We start from the raw sequence: 26678 nt of genomic DNA, 5'->3' as shown, positions 1-26678 counted from the left end.
GATATGTGCGCTAACTGGCACCTACACATCAAAACTATAACCTAGGCCTCGCTAGCTCAATCCAGTCTCCTGAGAAACACTACCACAGATATGCAAGCTCGGATGGGCCTTAGAAATGAAGCAGGTGCACATGCATTGTGGTGAGGATTTCCATTATGCTCAAAGCTGAAAATTTAGATTCAGTCATTAAATTTTTGAGCTAGGAGGAGTCACAGAAACCACCCACACACAAAATAAATAGGTCAATACATAACCCAGACAGACGAGAAGAGAGTTTTTAAAGAAAAGGGAAAATTTTTCAAGAGTGTGTTCAGTGAGAAGATGAGTTAGGCAGCAAAGACAGTGTATGATTAGAAAAAAGCTAAGCAGCAGCTATTTGGATGTGTCCTAAGGACAGGATCTATTGTGATCCAGTAAAGCTACAAAAGGTCTTTCCCAGAGAGGTGAGAAAATGCAATTTTTGGCCCTAATTCCAATTCTTGATTCAGGGTAAAAAAAAAATACTAAAGAAGCCTTGTAGCCAAATTGTAATCATAAATAATTTTCCTCTCAAGTGAGTTGACTCCAGTTGGCACTTATCAGCTTACAGGTCAGCACAAATGTTTTTCTAATGAGCCATAAAAGGGAAAAAGTATAGTCTAGACTGGCAGTCAAAAAGTCTACTGCTTTCTTTCAGCAATTCGACTAAGTCTGACTTGGAGTAACTGGCCAAAACTGATAATATCAGCTCCCTGACATGTTAGGTGCCGGCAGGATCTTACCTTTTAAGTGGTGTGAACTGTTGTAACAATAGGCAATGTGTACTTCAGGGCTGGGTGGTCTGGGCCACTGAGTGGCTCCCAATATAATCACACATTTCTTTTTATTCTTCTTTTCCCCTCTAGTCCTGCCTATATTCTTACTTTTATTTAATGTGTCTCTGAGCTGATATGTTTTAGGCCTTGCTAGTGGTTTCTACTAGAAGCTTTATGAAGGGTAAAAGAAGATGCTGTCTCATTATGTGTAGTGAATGCTGTTGAAATGGGAGCTCCATAAGGGTAAAATTGTATCTGCTTTGCACATAGTAGGCCCTCAGTAAACATAGACATATGGTGTTTAATACGCTTTCAGTAATTAAAACTCATTTCTCTTAAATTTTCTGATGAAAATATGTAGGAACAGTATTGAGGTACTATATCCCATCCCCATTCCCCAAACATCTTAAAACACCAGGTACAGAAAGCTGCTTGTTAGAAACTATTTGCATGCCTCCCAAATTCATAAATTGAAATCTAATCTCGAATTTGATGATATTTGGAGTGGGGCATTGTGAGATTGGGTCATTAAAGTGGAGTCCTCTTGAATGGGATTAATATTCTTACATACAAAGAGACCAGCAAGCTAGCTAGCTCTCTCTCCACCACATGATGATATGAGAAGTTAGCAGTCTGCATCCTGGAATTGGGTCTTCACCAGAGCTGACCACATTAGCCCTCTGATCTCAGATTTACAGCCTCTAAAACTGTGAGAAATATATTTCTATTGTCTATAAGCCACTCAGTCTATGCCTTTCTTAATAACAGCCCAAACAGACTATAACACTGTTTTTAGAGCACCAAGTCTGAGTGTTTCCAGCCAGCCAGCCTCTCAATCAGTAGTTCTATTTCAGTAAAATCAAGAGAATAAAAATGGAAATAGAACCAGGAAATAGTTTGGACGTCCCTAACTCATTTTACTCATTTAGAACAAGACTTCACAGGATTTTGGAAACTCATGTTGTCACTCTTGCCTTTCTAATATTTACCCCAACAGCTAAAACTCTCATACCATAAACAATAAAAAATAAAAAAGTAAGCATAAGCACGATATAAAGTCTGTAGCAAACTCTGAGGAATGTGAGCCTCTTATGGAGAGGTGTTTGGGTTACAGCTCAGCAGACTTGTTGAAAAGGGGATGGGTCCAAATTGTAATAGAAAGAAACAAACAATGCTTAGCATTTCTTATCTATACACAAGTAGAGATGTTTTCCAATTTTACACTTCCAGTAACTAATGTTGGACCTAGCCCTTCAAACTCCATTGACAGGTAACCAGCACAGGCCAGTTAACTACTTTCCTGAGTCGTATGGTGACCAGTGAAGACTTCCAAATCATTATTCAATTTGTTTTTTTATGACATATTTTGAATTTAGAGATGAAAATACCAAAGTCATCTACTACTAATTTAGACTTCTACTTTAAATTTGAGGCCTTTTTTATGACAAGGGCAATAGAAATTTTAGAGTAAACCATCATTAGCACAGCCAGCATTCTACCTTTCAAATCATCTTTAGGAAAATCATCATTCTACAACCTTCCTGTTTGAAACAGAAACACAGACTACTTTTACCCAGGAGACCTGGGAGGGGCTTTGCAAGTATATGTGATCCCTATATAACATCACCTGAATCATTACATTTAAATAGATATACCCTGAACAATGTAACTTAAAAAAACCTCATTTTTAGAAAACAGATAAAATTGATCATTCTTTTTTTTAGGGGATCTGAATTCACTCTCAGAAAGAATGTGAAATAGCCACTTTCTATTTAAAAAAAGATAAGTTCTCTAATTTGTACAACCTACAAAAATCTCACTTCTCTCTCTCCTAAATAAATCTTTGCTTATTCTTTTGAAGATTAAAAAATTAACATTTTAAATGCTCTCTATTATTGTTTGTAGTTGGAATAAAGTATATACAAAATTGGCTGAGATTTTTCAGAAAAATGTAATTATGCCTAAGCGGTATACTTTTCAAAGAAAGAGGGAACAATTTAAAACAAACTTAGACTCTATTTGCTTATTAAACATAATTCCATTGAATTTTTAAACTTCTAAAAACTTATGACACTAGAGTATTAATCAGAGTTTGTCAACTGGCACATATGGTTCATAGCAACATCCTCGTCCATCTGAGACAACCTTATGATTTCAAAATAATAAACACTAAGGAATGAAGGAGACTGTAATTGCCATTAACCACAGTGAACACTGCAGAACTTCCATCCAAGTTAAGGCAAGGCATGTGATGGCAGTTGAAAAAGCAACAAAGAAATTAATAATTGTAGAAGACTTAGTATGAGTTAGAACACCCTCTAGAAGTATATCACTTAATCTTTACAACAAACTTTAAAAGACATATTATTAACCCCATGCAAAAGAGGAGGAAACCAAAGTTCAAAGGCAAATTATTTCCCTGAGATCTGTCAGTGAGTGATCAGTGGGGCCTTAAGGTATATGCACTATGAACTATGTAGCCAATATAGGTGTATATTTGTGTTTTAAGATCATGCTGCACTTCTGAGACCTCCTTGGAGGCACTAATGGCTAGTGATTCTAGCATTTTACAGAAGACCTCAGTGAGTTTTCATCCAGATCCTGAGGCTCAGCTTTGCATATGTGAGTAATAAAGCTAGTCAGAGGCAAAATTGTGAAGTTGGCAGGTGTGGTCTTTATTGTTTCCACCCTACTTTTCCCTGAGGCATCTTGATTCCTTGCAGATGCCTGGCCCCTTCAGTTGGCCCAAGCAGTGACTGGAAGTGACCACTACAGCCCCTATAGCACCTCATATTGCCTTGAGTTATAATCACCTGAGTGTCTACCTCACCATACTCTTCACCGGATTGTGAACCTCTAAAGCACACACAGAGAGCATCTCATGTTTTCTATGCAGTTCTCCAAACTTTGCTTCTTAAGATGACAACTAATAATATGAGAAGTTAACTTATTAAGAAATGACTCACTGCCTGACTCTCTCAGATCCTGTCTATCAGTATTGTTGTATATGTGTGTATATGTTTTGAAGACTAAATACCTAGTCTTTATAGTACATAAAGTGACTACTTTAAACTTGGGCATTTGGACACAAGTTATTAGAGTGGACAGTATCTCATTAAAGTTGAATATGGAACAATAACAATGCATGGGGCACAACCAGCATGCCAATGCCTAGGGGATGTGGTTAACAACAGTAGAAAACTATAGATAAATGTTAATACTGCACATTTGACATATGCTATCTTATTTAATCCTTATAACATTCTTTGAGGCAGATACTAATCCAGTTTTACTGAAGAAAAAAAAATCAAGAGAAGTTATATATTTTGCCAAGACCAACATGGAGTAAATAGTAGAGATAGCATTCATATCTGGCCTAGCAATATCTCTCTTTTACTATGCCTGAATCCCCTGGTCTTCAGAGTTATTGTCCAAGCAGCAGCTGAAGGACTGATGACTTAATCTACTCCAAGGAAGTTTACCATGAGGACTAGAGTTATCAACTCTGTTCATATGACCAAGAGAGAAATGTCAGGGTAGAAAAGAGGAAAAAAAAATCCATCTGGGGCACAATTGTCAGAACCTTGGCAAGGACCCCACGTAATATGCCAAGAGTACCCTTTCCCTTATAATAGAAGCCCTTATCCTGGTAACCACACAGCTATTTGAGATTCTGAAACAGCCAGGTCTCCCCAAGAGGCTCTCTCCAATAAGAACCTGGAAGGTTTCTATAGCAATAGCCTCAATGAAGATCCCATTTAATTAGAAATTCACTTCATATCCCATCAAGATATTTCAGTTCTATCTAAAAGTCACAACACAAAATAAAATTCAAAACAATCTTATGGCAGATTAAATGGAGATAGTGGAAAGAATGAAAGACTGACAGACAGGGAAAGGACCTAACTCTTGTCTCTAACACCAACTCTGAAATTTTTGGTCACTCTCAAATCATGATGAACATCAGTGTTCTCAGCAACAAGATTGTAATGATAGCAACTAGTTTTTAATATCCTTGAGAGAATTATATGAGATAATGTATAGAAAACATATAGTAGAGTTTCAATGAATTGTAGCTCTTATTTATACTGGAGACTTCTATCTATTAAAAAAAGATTATTGGTATTATTTTCAAAGAAAATTGTGAATCTTGACAACCAGCCTGATATTCACTAAGAGGAATTATTCTGAAATGGCCTTAATTATTTGCTGGTAATCAAAATGTAGTTGGATCCTGTGAAGAATATCACAAAGCCTCTAATGATTATCCTGTGGGCTTGAAGACAATAAATAGTGCTTATATAGTTAGGGGCACTCATGGCTGTTTAGATAACCATAGTGAAGATTATTATATATAAGCCTGTAGTAAATTTCTAGGGCTTTGCAATGGCGCTGCTCAGTTTTTAGAAATGTATTTTTTCCAAAGAGTACAACCTCCAGTTGTAAGATGTATACCGAAGTATTTTTAATCTCCATTTTACTTAGTGTTTTATCAGCATTTGGTCCTGACATCTCTTCAACTTCAGGTGTTCGTTCATTATTCCTTCCTTCCTTCCTTCCTTGTATGTTTTCTTTTTTTATATTTTTATTTATTAAATTTTTAAAATGTTTTTATTTATTTCTGAGAGAGAGAGAGAGAGAGAGAGAGAGAAACAGCGTGAGCAGGGCAGGGTCAGAGAGAAAGGGAGACACAGAATCAGGCTCCAGGCTCTGAGCTAGCTGTCAGCACAGAGCCTGAAGCAGAGCTGGAACCCTCAAACCGTGAGATCATGACCTGAGCCAAAGTCGGGCACTTAACCCACTGAGCCACCCAGACGCCGCTAATTTTTTAATGTTTATTTATTTTTGGAAGAAAGAGAGAGAGGGAGAGAATGAGTGGGGGAGGGTCAGAGGAATAGGGGACAGAGGATCCAAAATGGGCTCTGTGCTGACAGCAGCAAGCCTGAGATGGGGCTCAAATTCATGAACCATAAAATCATGACCTGGGCCGAAATTAGACCAACTGAGCCACCCAGGCACTCTATTTATTAATTCTTTTTGTATCAAAAACTGCATACTACCCTAGCTAAGTGGGGATTTTTTGTTGTTTTTGTTTTTTAGTTGAAGTAAAGTTGACACACAGTGTTACATTGGTTTCAGGTGTACAATATATTATTTTTTTATGATTGCAAACAAAACATGTTAATTCCTGAGAATTCAAAAATCTTAAACATTATAAGGGAGAAATGAAAGTCATTCCCAATACTAATGTTAATATTGGGTTTATATTCTTCAGTCTCTTATTCTCTCTCTCTCTCTTTTTTTTTTTTTGTTACTCTTTAAATATGTGTGTGTAGACAACCACAAACTCTTTTAAATGTACTGTTCACATGAAGTATTTTATGACTATTAGATGTTCTTCTAAAACATGGTTTCTAATGGCTGCTTCATGTTGCGTCTTATGTATTTCTTATATTTTATTTAACCAATTCATTTTTTAATGTTTGCTTATTTTGAGAGAGAGAGAGAGAGAGAACATGTATGAGTAGAGAAGGGGCAGAGAGAGAGTTAGAGAGATAATTCCAAGCAGGCTCCACTGTCAGCACAGAGTCTGACACAGAACTCCATCTCACAAACTGTGAGATCATGACCTGAGCTGAAATCGAGTCAGACACTTCACCAACTGAGCCACCCAGGCAACCCTAATTAACCAATTCTTACCGGGAATTATAACTTTGTTTTAATGTTTTATAATTTTAAATATTGATGATGAATATAGCTGTAGACAAATTTTTGGACATATTTCTTTTTTTAATAATTTTATTTTTTATGACACATTAGTAAATTTGCTGTGAAAATAGATTGCACATTTTCATTCTTTGGATATATATTTCAATATTGTCCCTCAGTGTATCAATTTAACTCATGAAACTACCAACTACCAATGTTTTACTCATATCTACAAACTCTGGGTATTGTGATAAAAAGATCTACCAGTTTTATAGGTAAAAATGCTACCAAATTATTACTTTGATTTAAAATTCTTTTCTTACTTGTGAGTTTGAGAAATTTTTGATTTTCCATGTTAAGACATTTTTCATTCGTCAAGTCTATCAATCTTTTCAAAAGAAAAGAAGGAAATAACAAGACCCATATAAAACAGATAGTGTAAAAGGTTATCAGAAATAAAACAAATGCACTTCAGTTAAGACAGAAATAGTATAAATTATTTAATCTTCCTTATTAAAAAATCTAAATCCAAAATTTTAGAAGATGGTCATCAACAATGTTATTTATTTAAAGTGAAAAGATAGTAACTAATGCATCAGTGAATGACAGATAAGAAGCAAATAATAATTGCAATATTGGAATGAGAAAAATTAGGATTCAAGGCAAAACAAAATAAAAACAGATGACAAAGAAGTACATCTTATGAATGATTTGTAAGAATATAGAATAGTCACAAAACTTTACAAGTTGAGTAGTCAAGAATTAAAATACATAAATCAAAACTATCAGAGATTCAAGGAGAAATTAACAGAAATACAATTTTCTTGTAATAATGGAACTTACCACTCAATCTTTGGTCAAGTAAGCAAACAACAGTAACAATAAGAAACCAAAAATAAGGATGATTTGAATGAATTTATTATATTGTACACCTGAAACTAATACAATGTATGTTAACTAACTGGAATTAAAATAAAAACTTAAAAAAATAAAGGATGAGTAAGTAGATATATATCAAACTCTGTGGCCAAAATAAAGTACACCTTTTTTTTTCAAGCACCCATTGAAAACAAAACAAAACCAAAAAATACCTCTGTTCTCACAAAGAAAATGTAACTTCTGAAAAAGTAAATACACTGTGTATAATCTGATCACAAAGTAGTAACACTAGACATTACTAACAAAACATAAACAAATACAGTGAAATGGGTTGGAGTTTTTTTATATTAAAAAAAACAACTTGACAGCTCATATCAAATAAGGAATTTAAACACTATTTACCAATTAGATCCAAATTGTTGCCAGAATCACATCTAAGACCTTAAATGTTTTAATTATTAACAAATTATTTTAAGCATAAAGATAAATTTTTAATCCTGAATTTGTGCCTCAAATGGCAATTGCACAAGCATAGAAAGAGGACTTTCATGACCACAAACTCCCTAAAAACCTGCACTGTCTAATGGTGGACAAAGAAAGGAACCAGTGCCATCTTGAGCTATGTTAATAGGCATTAAATGACCAGGTAAATGCCAGAGATGATCCCCATTCTACTATGTATGGCATCAGCCTCCATTCCTCGTCCATATCCCACTACAGGGATAGAAGACATTATGTGGCTCAAACAGAAGGAGAAATAGGAAGAAATACTAAAAATTTGGGAAGAGTAAAGCTCTGACTTTCTACTCCCTTTACTGAGTAAATCTCTCACTTTTCTTTTGCTCCCCAACTTCCAGCGTCAACACAGCATAAGATATCATAGGATTAGGCGAAGATGATGGCCATATTGTCAAAAACTATGAGGAAATTAACAATGCTTTCTTCATCTCTCACATTTCTCTAAGGGATGGTACTTACAGAGATGTGCATTTGCAGGTGGGGGATTTCTTCAAGTCAAGAAGCATTGTTGACTTAAGACAGAAAGGATCATCAAGATAGAAACCTGGGAAGGAATACAAGGAAAACCTGGTTACTGGTGAAACCTCTTATATCTGTTCTTAAAACTGAGAGGGAAAAAGTGTGCTTAAGTTTCCCTCTAACTAGTTTGTCCTAGTAGGACAGTTAGGAAAAGATTCAGGATATAAATATGATCAAAGAAGGAAGTGAATTTGGCTGAGATGAACTTAGCTGCATTTTCTGGGTTCCTTGAGCTCTGTAGCTAGGATGACAAACAGATGCAGAGGAGAACATCAAGTCATTGGTCAGTTCATGTTTAAGAAATGTATTCAGGTTCAAGAAGATGTGGTTTATCTATACCATGGGGTACTACATGGCAATGAGAAACAACGAAATCTGGCCATGTGTAGCAACATGGATGGACCTTGAGGGTGTTATGCTTAGCGAAATAAGTCAGGCAGAGAAGGACAAATATCATATGTTTGCACATATAGGAGGATTAGGAGGAACTTAACTGAGTAACAAGGGGGAGAAGAAGGGGGGAAATGGTGGGGGAAAGAGAGAAAGGCAAACCATGAGAGACTCTTGAATGCTGAGAAACAAACTGAGGACTGATGGATGTGGGTGGCAGGGGGGAGATGGGCATGAAGGAGGGCACTTGTGGGGATGAGCACTGGGCGTTATATGGAAACCAATTTGACAATAAACCATTTGTAAAAAAAAATAAATTAAAAAAATTAAAAAAAGAAATGTATTCAGGGGTGGGTGCTACATTTTAATTATAGAATGTAATAAACCAGAGAACTTCCAGAAGAGGAGGGCTATGGACGATAAAGGGTCTGAAAACCACATTCTATGAGCTAAAATTGTTTAGCCTGAAAAATTATGAACTAGATCAGGGGATTTCATGTATATAAGCTTATAAGAGACTTCTATGTGTCTATGATTTCAAAAGGGTAAAGCAAAGGGGGAAATGGTGCAAATTATAGGGTGACCAAATATGTTTCCAAATTGAGAACATTAAAGCAATTCTAAGCTGAAAGTGCTGTCTTATGGAGCTAATGAGGGCCCATCACTGGATATATCTAAACAGACAGCAGAAAGATTATCTTATAATTCATTTTTAAAATCTCATGTCATTCCTTCCTTCATTTATTCATTTTATGGAGCATCTGGTGTGGGCTAAGCCTATGCTAGTTGCTGGGGAGAATAAGAAGAATAAAGCATGGTCTGGCAACAAAGAGCTCTCTTCTGGAGGATACTGATACAGTATAAGAAGGGTGGTGGGAAGGAAGCCAGCAGACAGGGAATCCATGTGGACTGGCAGGGCTTGAATTGAGAGATAATTCTAGGGGAAGGGGCACGAAAGAGATCACCTAGCCTCAAAGCCTGAGTCATCACACTTACCCCTCTCTCTGCAGCGTAGCAACTGCACAGGCACTCCCTGAGGGGTCAAATCTCTGCCAGAAAAGGGGCCCCCAAAGTCCAGGACAGTGGTTATGAAAGTAGTAAGGTTACAGGCCTAGAATCTTAATTGAGATTTCCTCCTGAGCCCAAGTAGTATCAACATATAAATAACCACCTTAGGCATTGAAATGCTGATGGCCTTATAAAAAGTTGAAAATGATATATACTATTGTAAATGTAATCTCCACTAGATGCTTCTAGTTTACACTCAACCAAAATGCCTGACTGCAATCCCAATAACAACAACTGCATGGGAAAATAAAACCCAAATTGATTCTTAACCTTGGAGTAGCATAAGGAGGATACTCTGACTGTGTCAGCATCAGCCTCATGAAAATAGCTGTGGGAATATAGAGAGGAAAATGAAAAAAAGTGGGCAGAGTGATAAAGGAAGGTAAGATTAAGTACATATAACCAACATCTACCATGAGTTGGTATAATATATCACAAATTTTTCATTAATATCATTTTCTAGTTAAATGTCACCCTCAGGGTAAAATGGTAAGATCAACAATGTGTGTGGATGAAAGTATGCCCCACTGAGTGAGGGCACTCCAGCACTCTGAGTACTTGTTCTGTCTCTTCCTCTTCTAACTCTACTTCTTTAGATAGATAGATAGATAGATAGATAGATAGATAGATAGATAGATAGATAGATAATAAATAGACAATAAGTAGGTAGGTAGGTAGATAATATATAGATGATAGATGGATAGGTAGGTAAGTAGATGATAGATATAGATAGATACATAAGCTTTTGTGATATCGCACTTTTACACAACTTCTTTGGTTGCTATTAAAATGCATATTCATTGGAAAATAACATATTATTCTGTCAGACATTGATGCTCTCTAGGACTAGAAGTGCTAATGCAATATCATTGCACTCCAAAGCTTGACTTGAGAGATGGAGAAATGAAATGAGAATCTTTGTAAACTGATGAACATGATGTTGGCCACATTGTAGGTGCTTGATGAAGGCTAGTTTCCTCTCTCCACATCCTTACCTCTTGTATTTGCTTATCCCGTAAATAAAGTAAAGGAATCACATTGTTGGAGTCATGCTCATTCTCCAACTAGGTGGTCCAGTCTTGGGAGTGATGACAAGGACAAACTCCTCATATGCCTCTATTCTTCAGTATAACTTATTATACCTTCATTCATAGGCATTATAGAGTCCTGCACATGTATAAAATGCTTTTTTGGTTTTATCACAATTGTGAGTTTGAATGAAACAGCAACATTGCTGCCTTTGGAGCCCTGATTAACCTAATTTGTTAATAAGGCCATGACTAAGTTTATCTGATATCCAGGATTTGGTAATGGAGACGTTAAAAGGTGTGTACATCTTTTCCTGTAAGTATAGGGTGTGGCTAAAGCAGTAAAATTGTTTTATTTCCAAACACAACACTGCGTTATTTCCAGGTTTGACAAATTGGTTCATGCCTACAAATTTACCAGCTCAAGGAAAATTCTTGCCGTTCAGGCATTTTCCACTGGTCCCCAACATGTTTTGATTAATCCTTCACTATACCTCTTTCCTTTCTAAATGGCTTAAAACAATGGCAGTGTGATTAGGAGAGAGATACAAGATATTTTACCTATGATAGTTCCAGAACTTTCAAAAATATAGAGGATGTGAATAACTAAATCCAACTTTCAGAGAATGTAAGAAGTGATTTGTGAACAAGCAGGTGTACTTGGTCTTCATGTGATCACAAGCTTCCATCACATCATCTTAGGTTCTGAGCCTATCATTTTTGCAGAGCACTTTTTGAGGAAGTCGATACAACACTGATGTCCTATCTACAGAGTGACACATCCGTGCCTCTTAAGGGAAAACTACCTTATTAAGTCAAAGGTTTTAACTCCTAATACCTAACAATTACTGAATCTGTACCATGTATCTGGCACTATCCTCCGGACTTTACATGAATTATCTTACAGAAGATAGATCATATTACTCTATTTTATAGCTGGTAAAACTAGGGCTTAGAAAGTCATTGAAGCAATACCAACAGTAAAAGGCAGAGCAAGGATCTGACTAGGCCTCACTAAACCAAGCCACACTCTTAATTGCTGTACTGGATTTCCATAGAAAGAAGAAACTCTTTAGAGTCAGAATAGCCTGGACACTCTGATACCCTGTACAACCAATCTCTCTCCTTGTGCCATAAGCCAGATTTATCAAACAGAATATGATGCACTCACATCCCTACACACATACTTTTCATATAGAAAGTTTTCATGAATATATACAGAAAGTAGAGATATTTACTAATAGCCTTTTCTTTGAAAAGTAATGAACATCAGTATACAGAGATAGTGAAATGATAAGATGAATATCGGTTTCTGGTAATGTGAAGAATTCTGGTAAGTCTTTTCTCCCTTCATAGAAAATTCCACATACTGTTGGATATTGGAAAGCATATTGTATGAAGACCTTTCTTTTGCTGAACATTGCCCTTTTGGTGATATTCCTCCTATAAAATGCAAATATTACTGGAAAAGTAAGATATTAAGTCATGAACAATTTTATGAAATAGTTTTATTATAATCATCATTTCCTACGATCCAGAGAAGATATTAAGGTTCCTGAACACACAGTGGACCTCAAAGGGAAAAAAGAACAGAACAAAAAATATAGTAGATATATAGGATTTGTCTCAGAACCAGTGAACAAGTTTGCAGACTGACCAACACATGGTGGTGATGGTATATCTTTTATTTTAGGGGGAGCTAGATGTTTCTGTTTTATAACACAGCAGTAACTTTTTTAATGTGATTTTGATATTTAAGTTATTTCCAAATGTTATTTGTGACCTCTGGGCATTCTCAGATTGCCCAGCAATCTCAGAATCTCAGAATTGTCAGCATTCTTGGATTCTATACCAAATGAACATCCCTTATTATAAAACAGTCCAGGATATTTTCTAAAATTTTGTAGTGAATAAAAAAGATAGACCTGGAATTCCACTTCTGGGAAGATGGAGTAGACATGCCTTCTTCTATTCCTCCCACTAAGTAGAACTAAAACCCTTGATATTATATATAAAGCAAACATAAGAAAACTTTGAAAGATATAGAAAGGCAGTCTGCCTATAGAAATCAAGATCCAAGGAACAAGACAGCAATTAGTTCTCTGGATTTTCTTTATTTCATATATCCCAGACTGGAAGAGGAAGAAGTCAGCAACCCAGAAATATTAATGAGTAAGAATATAAAAGTCCACAGCAAGGAAATAGAAGGTATAAGAAAATGTAAATTTTAGGGGCACCTGGGTGGCTCTGTCTGTTAAGCGTCCGACTTCAGCTCAGGTCATGATCTCATGGTTTATGGGTTTGAGCCCCACATCGGACTCTGTGCTGACAGCTGTCTTCGGATTCTGTGTCTCCCTCTCTCTCTGACTCTCTCCTGCTCATACTGTCTCTGTCTCGCTCTCAAAAATAAATAAAACACTTAAAAATTTTTAAAAAGAAAATGCAAATTTTAGAAATTAAAAATATAACAGCTGAAATTAAAAAGCTCAGCAGATGGGTCTAAGAGCAAAATGGAGGAAACAGAGGAAAGAACCAATGAGCTAGGTGATAGAGCAATAGAAATTAGCCACTATGAAGGAAAGACGGAAGGAAGGAAGGAAGGAAGGAATTAGCCAATATGAATAACCAACCCAGAGAAAATTCACTGAAAAGGAGGAGGAGGAAGAGGAAGAGATGAAGAAAGAGGAGGAGGAGGAAAAGGAGAAGGAAGAGAGGAGGAGGAGAAGATGGAGAAGGAGAAAAACAAGAAGAAAAAGAAAATACTCAGGGACCTGTGAGACTAACAAAATATTAACATTTTTTTTTTTTTGTCATTGAAGAGGAAGAGAAAGAGAGTGGTGCTGAAAACATACTTTAAGGATGAAACTGTACAACAAACAAGAACATGGGTTTAAAACTACACCTTTATTCTTTTAAATTTTCTAAATTAGTTTGATGGCTGAAGCAAAAGTTTTCACAGTGTATTTTGCACTTTTAAATGAACGTAAAGGAAACATTTAAGACAATTATAAATGTGATAGTATAAAGGGATGTAATGGGAGATAGGGTTTCTATACTTCACCCAAACTGGTAAAATGACATCAGTAGACTGATGTTATGCATATATAATAGAATATCTAGTCATATGAAAACGCTTTCTTAAGTTACATGAAGAGAAACATTAAAAATACTATAGAGAAATAAAAAATGTAATTCTAAAAGATATTCAAGTAACCCATGGGGAAGTAGGAAACAAAAACACATAAATGAAAAACTGAGATAACAAACCAAAAACAAAAGTAAAAGGGCAGACTTAGGTCCTAACTTATCAATATTTGTGTTAAATATAAATATACCAATTAAAAACAGAAGAAGCCAAATTCATAATTTATAACTCCCAAAAAAAGATATCTCCACACCAAGATGTGTTCACTGGAGATTTTTACTAACTTTATAAGTAAGAAGTAAAGCCAATTTTATACAGTCTCTTGCAGAAAATAGAAGGGAACACTTCCCAACTTATTTTATGAAACTAGTATTACCTTGATGCCAAAAACCATATAAAAACATTACAAAAAGAGAGAACAACAGATTAATATTACCTACAAATATAGATGCAAAAATACTTAATAAAATATTAGCAAATAGAATTCAGCAATGTATAAAAAGAATGATATTCTATAACTAAGTGGGATTTACTTCATGAATGCAAGTCTGATTCAGTATTCAAAAATCAATCACTATATTCTACCATATTAACAGGACAAAGAAGAAGAATCACATGATCATATCAATTGATATAGAAAATTAGACCAAATTTAAAACCTATTCATGTTAAAAACTCAAAAATATAGAAATAGAGGAGCATTTCCTTAGCTTGACAAACACATCTAAGAAACCCCTATAGCTATATTTAATAGTGAAAGACTAAATAGTTTCTTCCTAATATCAGGAACAAGGCAAGGATGCCCCCTCTTATTACTCTTATTCAACATAGTGCTTGGGGTTCTAGTCAATACAATAAGGCAAAACAAAGAAATAAAAAGCATACTTGTCAGGAATGAAAAAATAAATAAACTGTCCCTATTTGCAGATGACATCATAATCTACATAGATAATCTCAAGTAATCTACAAAAAGACTGCCAGAGCTACTGAGTCTAGCAAGGTCACAGGATATAAAGCAAATATACACAAGTCTATTTTATTTCTGTATACTGGCAGAAAACACCCAGACACCTAAATTAAAAACACAATAAAACTTACAATTGCTCAAAATATGAAATACTCAGGTATAAATCTACAAATACATGTATAGGATTTATACTGAAAACTAGACAATGCTGATGAAAGAAATCAAAGGTTTAAATAAATAGAGAGACATACCATGTTCATGGATTGGAAAACCAGACATAATTAAGATGTCAATTCTCTCCAAAATTGATATATAAGCTTCACACCATTTTTAGCAAAATCCTAGAAACACTATTTGTAGATATAAACAAAAGTATTCTAAAATTTGTGTGGTAAAAATTTTTCAAAAAAAATAATAAAGTGAGAGGAAACAATCTACCTGATTTCAAGACTTTTTACATAGCTACAGTAATTAATCCTGTGGTATATGTGTAGGGATAGATACAAAGATTATTAAAACAGAACACAGAAATAGACCCAAAAAATATGACAAGTCAATTTTTGACAAAGCTACAAAAACAATTCAATGGAGGAAAGATAGTTTTCTTAACCACTGGTATTAAAGCAATTGAACATCCTTAGTCAGAAAGAGAGAGAGAAGGGGGAGGAGAGGGAGGGAGAAGAAGAGGGAGAGAAAGATAAAAGGAGGGGGGAGAGTAAGATGAGTGGAAGGAGAAGGAAGGGGTGGAAGGAAAGGAAAAGAAAAAACTTAGTCGTTTCTCTTATACCTTGTACAAAAAAAATTGAATAAAATGAGATCACAGGCTTAAATTTGAAACATAAAACTATAAAATTTTTAGAAAAAAAACAATAGAAAATCTTTAAGATCTAAGGCTAGGCAGAGTTCTTAGACTTGACACCACATACACAATCTATAAAAAGAAGTTGCTAAACTGTACTTATCAAAATTTAAAACTTTTATCCATACAGGACTCTGTTAAGAGGATGAAAAGACAAAGCTACAGACTGGGAGGAAATATGTACAAACCACATACCTGACAAAGGACTGATATCTAGAATATATAAAAGCTCTCCAAACATAGCAACAACAACATTAAAATCCTGTTAGAAAACAGGCAAAAGACATGAAAAGATATTTTATGAAGGAGAATATATAGATGCCAAATAATAAGTACAAGAAAAATGTTCCGTATCATCAACCATTAGGGTAATACAATTTGAAACTATAATAAGACATCACTATGTATCTATGAGAATGGCTCAAATTTAAAAAATCGTGATAAAGAATGCTGGCAAGGATGAAGAGGAACTGGATCTCTAGTATATTGCTGTTGGGAATGTAAAATGTTACAGCCACTTTGCAAAAACAGTTCGGAGGTTTTTAAAAGTAAACATGCAACAATCATGTGGCCCAGCAACTATACTCCTGGATACATTTTTCCCCAGAGAAAAAAGACACCTTTGTATAAAAACACAAACACAAACTGAACACAAATTTTTGTAGCGGCTTTGTTCATAACACACTCAAACTGGAAACAACCCAGATGTTCAACAGGTGAATGTTTAAAAAACTGTGGTACATCCATATCATGAAATACAACCTAGCAATAAAACAAACTATGGCTATATAGAGTGATTTGGATGAATCTCCAGAAAACTATGCTATGTGGAAAAATCCAGTCAGAAAAGATAACGTACTACATGATATCATTTTTATAACATTCTTGAAATGACAAATTATCAATTAGTGGTTCCTAGGAGTTAAGGGAGGGATGGGGGCAGTTGGATGTGGATGTGGCTGTAAAGGGCAATATGAGAGATCTTTGATAATAGAGTATTTTATTTTATTTTTTATTTTTTGTAATGCTTCATATCTTGACTGTATCAATGTCAACATCCTGGTTGTGATATTGTACTCTAGTTCTGCAAGTTACAATTGGGGGGAATTGGGAAATGGGTCCATGAATACCTATGTATTATTTCTTACAATTACATGTGAATCTACAGTTTTCTCAAAACAAAATCTCCCAAAAATTGATCAAAAATAATACCCTGAAGCCTCCAGAACAAAACATACATAGGTTATTTGAAAAATGTACATTTTGAGATATATCTATATGCTATTCGATATCTTCTACCAGATGTTCAGAAACTAAAAATTTTAACCATAGAGATTAAATAATTAATGTTAATTTTAAAAAAGAGATGGAGAGGGGGCACCTGGGTGGCTCAGTGTGTTAAGCATCTGACTCTTGATTTCAGCTCAGGTCATGATCTCAAGGTTCCAGAGTTTGAGCCCTTTGTAGAGCTCTGTGCTGTCAGTGCCTGCTTGGGATTCTCTTTTTCACCCTCTTTCTCTGCTCCTCCCCTGCTCTCTCTCTCTCTCTCTCAAAATAAATAAATAAACTTAAAAGAGAGAGAGACCTGGAAGAAGGATGGCAAACATTATTGAACTCAGAGATACTCTTATTTTTTTTAATGTCTTTATTTTATTTTGAGAGACAAAGACAGAGACCCAGTGGGGGAGGGGCAGAGAGAGAGGGAGACACTGAATCTGAAGCAGGCTCCAGAATCTGAGCTGTCAGCACTGAGCCCGATGCTCAGAGATGTATCAGAGATATTCTTGATGCAAAAGGGGGTTGTAGTGAAAAAGCAATGTCTGTCATGGGCCTTGGAGTTGGGGAGATCTGTAGTCTTTGTGCCATGTAAATTCCCTTCCCTGATGTGGAGTTCGGAGTTTTAACCTAAAGGTTTATCAGTAGGATCTCTGACAGCTTGGGAGCTCCAAAGACTACAACTTTCCAAAACAGCACTCATTTTAGCATCACTCAAAACCTAGAGTTTAAAAGTGTCTAAATTCCCTGGGCTGTCACTCTGATTGTGCCTCGTAAAATCCCCTGGCTACAGAGTTGGCTGTATAGCTGACGTTCCACAGTGATCATTTGCTGGCCCCCAAATACATTATGCAGTTCATTGCTCAGGAAAATTTTCTCTTTGTTTGAGTTACAGGGATTAAAAGCATTACAGTTTAATCCTTTTGATGCATCCAGGCCATTTTGAAATTGAATGTTTTTCTATTAACTCTCCTGCAGGGAACCAATTCACTGCCACTGTAGCAACAGAGCCAGGCAATCCTGATTAATTACAGAATTTCTGCCCTTCTATCTCCATGAGTCTTTCTAAAATGTTTAATAACAAAAGCACTTAAATAAATCTGTGGGGTTAATCAATATTTCATGTAATTTGGAATAAGAAACCTCAAACTCTTTCAATAAAAGTAGTGGGGAGAGAGATAAGAACTAGTAGATTGAAGAAATCAGCATTTAAGAATTTATATGCATTAAAGGCTCAAGCCATGTCAACTTGCAAACTCACCCCAAAATGAATCCATGTTAGAAAATCAGCATACACTTGGTTTATTACAATTGTTGAAGTGAAGAACATGAGTTTATAAATTAAATTATACATTCAATTCAGAAGCTGTAATGCTGCTGTCAGATTTATAGCTTCTAACTTATAAAGACCAAGGCATAATAAACTGTTAGGGAGGGAGTTTGTCTGCTCATCAGATATGCATTCAGAAAGATGGGTTAGACTGAACATTCTCCATATGGGAACCACAAGATGAATAAAGAATTCAACTTTGCTTTCCTTTGTCAGCAGTGCCTGTGGAGAGAACTATATCAGAAGGACATGCCTGATGAAGAAAAAGGAATACAATACTTCACTTTCTATACCACAGAAAATGGAAGAAATCACAGGGGAAATTTTAAACATTTCATTCACAGGCTAGCATATGTTGAAAAATAAATCTGCCCACTGAATAATAAAAGAAAAAGTGGTGACTTCAAAAGATTTAGCATCATAGGAAGACCACAGCATGGAATGTGTTTCTATGCTTAAAAATAAGAATTGTTGCTAACTTAAAATTCACAACCACTTCAACATTATTTCTCACTGGCAACTTATTTGGCAAAACGTTTCATACATTGACAAGGATAAGCTCTATACATGACTATTATGGTATTATCTTACTTTCTGAAAAAGACAGGATTTGTTTTCTGAGCCCTACATGATAGCATATGCTAAAGAGGAACAACAGTCCTGGGGAATCATTCATAGTTACTTAAAGATGGCACTGTGTTGAACACATCATGAAATTATTACATGGTGTGCATACACAGAGTCCTCAGAAATGAATTTAGCCATTTTCATGAGTGAAGTGAAATATACCTCTTTGAAGTCTGAAAGATGAAGTTTAAGAGGGGTCATTTGTCAATCTCATAAGAAAATCGTCATCTGCTTTTCCTAAATATTTTCCTGAAGCTGTACTTTTTCCTCAAGATCATGTATGCATTCAAATATTACAAAATTCATTTCTTTTACTTGCAGTGTTCCAAATTTGATTCATTTGGAACACTGCAGACTATCCATAGATTTTCCATTTTATTCTCTAACAAGTATTTTCTTTTCCTTTTCCTGTATTTTCTGTTTACTTTATGTAATTTAAATTTAATCATTTTACTGGTATTATTGGTCTTCAATATTTGCATAAGGAATTGTGCTAGATGCTGGAAAAAATACCTAGTTATGAGTCCTGGCTTCCACCATCCAGGTAGCTTTTCTTTCTACTTGGAAAAGAAGACATATAAACCAAACAGAGGGAGCATGACTGAAGGCCTTGCTGCTCAGAGGGTGGTTCTCAGACAAGAATTCCCATCTGAGAGTTTGCTGGAAAAGCAGAGTCTGATAACCTCTCCCATACAGCAGGTGGCCCTTTTGTTTTGTTGATGGTTTCCTTTGCTGTGCAAAAGCTTTTACCAAATAGGTGTAGTCCCTATTGTTTATTTTTGCTTTTGTTTCTCTTGCTGCAGGAGGCCTATCTAGAAAAATGATGTTATGGTCTATGTCAGAGAAATCATTGCCTTTTTTCTATTCTAGGATTTTTATGGTTTCAGTTCTCACATCTACTTTTTTTTTTCTCCAAGTTTTTATTTAAATCCCAACTAGCTAACATAGAAGGCAGTATTAGTTTCAGGGATAGAAATTAGTGATTCATCTGGGGCGCCTGGTTGGCTCAGTCAGCTAAACGTCCGATTTAGGCTCAGGTCATGATCTCCCGGTTCCTGGGTTCGAGCCCTGCGTCAGGCTCTGTGCTGACAGCTCAGAGCCTGGAGCCTGCTTCTGATTCTGTGTCTCCTCCTCTCTCTGCCTCTCCTTCACTCACACTCTATCTCACTCTGTCTCTCAAAAATAAATAAATGTAAAAAAAATTTTTTAAAGAAATTAGTGATTCATCACTTACATACAATACCTGGTGCCCATCACAGGTGCCTTCCTTAATACCCATCACCTGTTTAACCCATATCCCCGACCCAACTCCCCTCCAGTATACATCAGTTTGTTCTCTATAGTTAAGAATTTGTTTCTTGGTTTGCCTCTCTTTCCCCCCCCCCATGTCATTTGTTTTGTTTCTTAAATTCCACGTATGAGTAAAATCGTATGGTATCTTTCTCTGACTGATTTTGCTTAGCATATACTCTCTAGTTCCATCCACATCTTTGCAATAGCAAGGTTTCATTCCTTTTTATGGCTAAGTAATATTCCATTGTATTATACCACATCTTCTTTATTCGTTCATCAATTGTTGGGCATTTGGCCTCTTGCTATAATTTGGCTATTGTTGATAATGCTGCTATAAACATTGGGTGCATGTATCCCTATGAATTACTATGTTTGTATCCTTTGGGTAAATACCAACTAGTGCAATTGCTGGATCCTTAGAGTAGTTCTTTTTTTAAATTTTTGAGGAACCTCCATACTGTTTTCCAGAGTAGCTGCACCAATTTTCATTCCCACCAACTGAGTAAGAGGGTTACTCTTTCTCCTCATCCTTGCTAACACCTATTGTTTCCTATATTGTTAATTTTAGTCATTGTGACTGGTGTGAGGTGATATTTCGTTGTAGTTTTGATTTGTATTTCCCTGATGATGAGAGATATTGAACATCTTTCCGTGGTCTGTTGACCATCTGTATGTCTTCTTTGGAAAGATGTCTATTCATGTCTTCTGCCCATTTTTTTTAATTGGATTGTTTTTTGGGTGTTCGGTTTGATAAGTTATTTCCATATTTTGGATACTAACCCTTTATCAGATATGTCATTTGCTAATATCCTGTCCCATTCTATAGGTTGCCTTTTAGTTTTGTTGATTGTTTCCTTTGCTATGCAGAAACTTTTTATTTTGATGAAGTCCCAAAAGTTTATTTTTGCTTTTTTTTTACCTTGCCTCAGAAGACATGTCTAGTAAGAAGTTACTACAGCCAATATCAAAGAGGTTATTATCTGTGTTCTCCTCCAAGATTTTGATGGTTTCCTATCTCACATTTAGATCTTTAATCCACTTTTTAACTTATTTTTGTGTATGGTATAAGAAAATGGTCCAGTCTCATTCTTCTACATGTCACTATCCAGTTTTCCCAACACCATTTGTTGAAAAGACTATCTTTTGGGCATTGGATATACTTTCCTGCTTTGTCAAAGATTAATTTCCCATATAGTTGTGGATTCATTTCTGGGTTTTCTATCCTGTTTCATTGAGCTATGTGTCTGTTTTTGTTCCAGTATCATATTGTCGTGATCCCTACAGCTTTGTAATATAACTTGAAGTCCAGAATTGTAATGCCTCCAGCTTTGTTTTCCTTTTTCAGGCTTGCTTTGGCTCTTTGGGATCTTTTCTGGTTTCATACAAATTTTAAGATTGTTCTAGCTGTGAAAAATATTGGTGGTTTTTGATAGGGATTACATTAAATGGGTAGATTGCTTTGGGTACTGTAGATATTTTAACAATATCCATTCTTCCAATCCATGAGCATGAAATGTCTTTCCATTTCTTTGTGTCATCTTCAATTTATTTTATAAGTGTTCTATAGTTTTTCAAAGTACCTATCTTTTACCTCTTCGGTTAGGTTTATTCCTAGGCATCTTATGGTTTTTAGTGTAAATTGTAAATGGGTTCAATTCCTTGACTTCTCTTTCTACTGCTTCATTATTGATGTATAGAAATTGAACAGATTTCCTTTTTTAAATTTTTTTAAATTTATTTTTTGAGAGAGAGAGAGCAAGTGGGGTAAGGGCAGAGAAGGAGGGACAGGGATCAGAAATGGGCTCTGTACTGACAGGCTGACAGCAGCAAGCTGATGCGAGGCTCTAACTCACAAGCTGGAAGATCATGACCTGAGCCAAAGTCAGATGCTCAACCCACTCAAGGGCCCCATCAACAGATTTCTGTACATTGATTTTTGTATCCTATAGTTTTACTGAATTCATGTATCAGTTTTAGCTGTTTTTTGGTGAAATATTTTGGGTTTTCTATGTAGGGTATCATGTCTACATATCACTATATGCAGATATAGTAAAAGTTTGACTTCTTCCTTGGCAATTTTAGATACCTTTTATTTCTTTTTGTTGTCTGATCGCTGAGACTAGGATGTCCAGTAATATGTTAAATAACAATATCTTGCTCCTGTCATGTCTCAAATTTAATTTTTTAATCCATTTTGAGTTTATTTTTGTGTATGGTATAGAAAAGTGGTCCAGTTTCATTCTTTTTCACATAGCTGTCCAGTTTTCCCAGCACAATGTATTGAAGAGACTGTTCTTTCCCTTTATATATTCTTATCTACTTTTTCATAGGTTAATTGATCATATATGTGTAGGTTTATTTCTGGGCTGTCTATTCTATTTCATTGATCAGTGTGTTTATTTCTGTGCCAGTACCTTGCTGTGGAGAAAAAGGAACACTCATACATGGTTTGTGAGAATGTAAATTGGTACAGCCACTGTAGAAATCAGTATGGAGGTTTCTCAAAAAATTAAAAATAGAAATACCATATAATCCAATAATTCCCTTGCTGGATATTTACCCAAAGAAAAAAAAATACAGATTCAAAAAAGTATAGACAGTCATATGTTTATTGCAGCATTATTGTTAACAGCCAAGATATGGAAGCAAAGTGTCCACTTGTAGATGAATAAGTAAGAAAGATGTGGTACACACACACACACAAGAATGTTACACAGCCTTAAACAAGGATAAGATTATGCCACTTACAACAACATGGATGGACCTCTAGGGTATTATTAGTGAAATAAGTCAGAATGAATAAGTCATGGGAATAAAAGTCACACCATGGGGAATATAGTCAATGATATCGCAATAACATTGTGTGGTGACAAATGGCAGCTATACTGTGGTAAGCATAGCATAACATATAGAGAAGTTGAGACACTATGTTGTACACTTGAAACTAATGTAACATTGTATGTCAACTATACTCAAATTTAAAAATTATTTGTAAAAAATGCAGAGGCAGAGGCCCCTTACCAGTGCTGTTAAATTGGAAGCTGCATTTTAAAACAATTCCCAGATGATTAGCTCCCAATACAGTAATAGGATTGGAAAAAGTTGATATTGAATGTGAATTGAGTATGCTAAAAACCAGCTTCAGAACTCCACATGGTAGCATTGGCAGAACAATAGTGGAAGAATTGCTTCATAGTCATTTTCTAAGGCTATATTTATAATTTGAATCTTACCTAGGTCTGAGGATAACTGAGCAATTGGATGGGTAGGAATCCATTTAAAATAAATAAAGGGCTTAAGAAACATCTCAAATTATAAGATGTCCCAGTTCTGCTTGTAATTTTGTGTATCAAATTTTTTAAATGTAATTCAGAGTTTTCCTGACATCACTAGCTTACAAGTAACAATAAGGTCAGATTTACTTTAATACTTAAATTACATAGATTTCTAGCTCCCTAGCGATCAGAGGAACAATAGCAATAAAGTTATTCACTAACCCAACCTCTGACACCTTACTTTAAAAAAATTTATTGTTTTAAAATATAGATAACATTAAATTTACCATTGTAACCAGTTTTAAGTGTACAGTTCAGTGGCATTAAGTTCATTCACATTATTGTGAAACCATCACCACTATCTGTTTCCAGAACTTTTTTGTCACTCCAAATAGAACCTCCATATGGTAGTTAATAACACTATTTATTAAATAATAGTTCTTCTTGCCTCTTACCCCAGTCCCTGTCAACCACCATTCTGCTTTCTGTCTCTATGAATATGACCATATTATCTGTATATGACACTTTTTGTTTATCCACACATCTATTAATGGATAATGTGGGGGCACCTGGGTGGCTCAGTTGGTTAAATGTCTGATTTAGACCCAGGTCATGATCTTGCCGTTTATGGGTTCAAGCCCCACATTGGGCTCTGTGCTGACAGCTTGGAGCCTGGAGCCTGCTTTGGATTCTGTGTTTCATTCTCTCTCTGTCCCTCCCCAACTCACACTCTGTCTCTCTGTGTCTCAAAAATAAAAACATTAAAAAATTAAAAATTAAAAAAAATAGATACGATGGACTGTGTCCACCTTTTGGCTATTGTGAGTAATACTGCTACTACAGCTTACTATTTTATATTACTGATAATAAAACGATTGAAAACTACCTTTATCTTGTTAAGCTGAGCAAGTTAGGCACATAGAAACTGTCACCACATACATAATGGAGCCCTTGAGGGAAATGTATCCCATTCCACTCTGTTGTTACTAAAGTTCAGTATCACTGCCAAAACTAAGACATTCCACTGCAAGTCCTAGCTACCACTGCTCTGATATTTCTTCCAAGCACAGCATTCTTAGTGGGAAAGAGAAGACACCCTCCCCCCAACATTAAGTTACACTCAAATCTGATGGGTGCCATGTGTACAGTACTGTCAGCCATTTCTTATCATTCAGAGTCAGACAATTCCCTCAAATCACTCCACGTGTGGGTTAGAGGTTATTCCAGTGCCAATCAGAATATTCCAGAATCAGTTCTCCATACCAACAACCCATGGCCTAGGGTGCAATGTAATAAGCCAGTCTGGATCCCCTTTCCTTCAGTTTCCATAGGATATCTCTTGATAACAAATTTCCTAGCTCACTAGTCTTTTCTTGCCATCTCACCTCCGTGAAGATTACTGCCAGTCCCTTGGATGTGTTTTTACAACTTTGAACCACAAAGTGAAAGAACTGAGATCTGAAGTGTTTTCATCCCATGACCTCTCTGTGTTACAAAGTCTTTTTTGGATGTGTACCTCTCTCTGTCTCCTAGAAATAAATAAAACATTTAAAAAAAAAAAAAGAATGCTCATTAGTTAAGACATAGCTCTCTGAAGGAAGAACTCATCCTGGGGGGTGGGGGGAGGAGAATCCGGGCAAATGAGCTTGACCCAAAAACTAAACCTCAACTATTTAAGGGCCATAGAAATTTCGAATGCTGCAAGGCATCTGTCCCTCAGGTCTGACTCCACACACAAACAAGTGAGTCCTAGGAAGCAGACATATTCCGAGAAAACTTGGGAAGTTTCTCCTTACTAAGAACTCTGTAAGGCACTGGTGCTTAGCAAATGCTCTAGTGGTGTGTATATGCTATCATGTGCCACAGAAGTGATGGTTTGTAGGTAATGATCAGTTCTGCAAGGAACATATGAACTTTTGGTGCCTGCATGACTTGAGGCATCCTGATGTGCCTGCAGCAAATGTGCAGGAGGAGGTAGTGTGCCTGACAGAGGAGAGTGGAACTGGTGTGACTAGAAGTGGTTTCAAAGCCTGTATTAGTATTGGTGCTCACAGAGATGCTGATGCCAACTTATGGAAGCATCATGTTTAGAAAAGGCAGATTGTGGGTAGCAATTTCATACAACTTTGCTAGTAATGGCCTTGCTGAAGAGGACTGGAACAGAAGAGCAAAAAAAATAATAATAATAATAAAGGCACATGCTATGATGTATCATAAGATCTGTGCCTGAGCATGTATGAGACACTCTTGGGAACTCTTGTCAGTGAGATGAGTTGAAATTCTGACTCATACTATCAAAAGGGCTCTATTACTTTTAGCCTGGATTTCCTTGGACTTGGGAGGCACATGGCTCCTTAAATTAGACACATACAGGCAAATTTGAGAGTGTTTCTTTAAGATAATCAGATGATCAAGTTTTTACTTCTTAACTCATTTCCTAGACAGGATTCTTTTTTTTTTTTTTTACTAATTTGTTTCTATTTGTTTCTAATATTGTCTTTTATGTTTCTAAGAATAAGGAACATTTAACTATTTACTGCTTTTAAAACTTTACATTTCTTTTAATGTAGAGTAGGGTGTCACAGTTTCAAGGACAATAGGGTGATCAAACAGATAAATATGTGTGAATGAGTGACATGATGATTACAAGACAATAGGGAGTGGCTGGAGAAAATGCAGTCCCTTAACAAACGCATGCTACTTCATTAAAAAAAGAAAAAAAAAAAAAACTCTGCTAGGCCTAACAAAACCTGTCTAGTGGCCATATTAACCCAAGAGGCCACCAGGATCATCACCCTATCTTAATTTTTCTAACCCTCACCACATAGAAAGTTGATCTCAATGCAGCACTTCTGGGATCAATGATCTTTTTCATGATTAACATAGATGAAAACCAACAGAAGGATATCATAATATTGCTCCAATTATCCTAGAAGCTGATCAAAAGCAGGGACCCTACTGCTTTATCTTTGTATTCTGTGTACCTATCCAGTTAGTAAAT

General features: G+C 35.8%; 1 long non-coding RNA gene across 1 annotated transcript in view; it reads right to left on the bottom strand.

Annotated features, from left to right (window-relative positions):
- The window catches only part of LOC144220189 (uncharacterized), a 178296-nt gene that overhangs the window by 54820 nt on the left and 96798 nt on the right, over positions 1–26678 (bottom strand). Inside the window, exon 2 of the long non-coding RNA XR_013331652.1 lies at positions 8361–8445. This is a non-coding gene — a long non-coding RNA (uncharacterized LOC144220189). The remainder of the gene's footprint in view (positions 1–8360; positions 8446–26678) is intronic.

Source organism: Crocuta crocuta, unplaced genomic scaffold (assembly GCF_008692635.1).
Source record: "Crocuta crocuta isolate KB4526 unplaced genomic scaffold, BGI_CrCroc_1.0 scaffold9, whole genome shotgun sequence".
Taxonomy (NCBI): Eukaryota; Metazoa; Chordata; class Mammalia; order Carnivora; family Hyaenidae; genus Crocuta; species Crocuta crocuta.
Note: the sequence above shows the minus strand (reverse complement) of the source record. Positions and strands in the feature narration are given on the sequence as shown.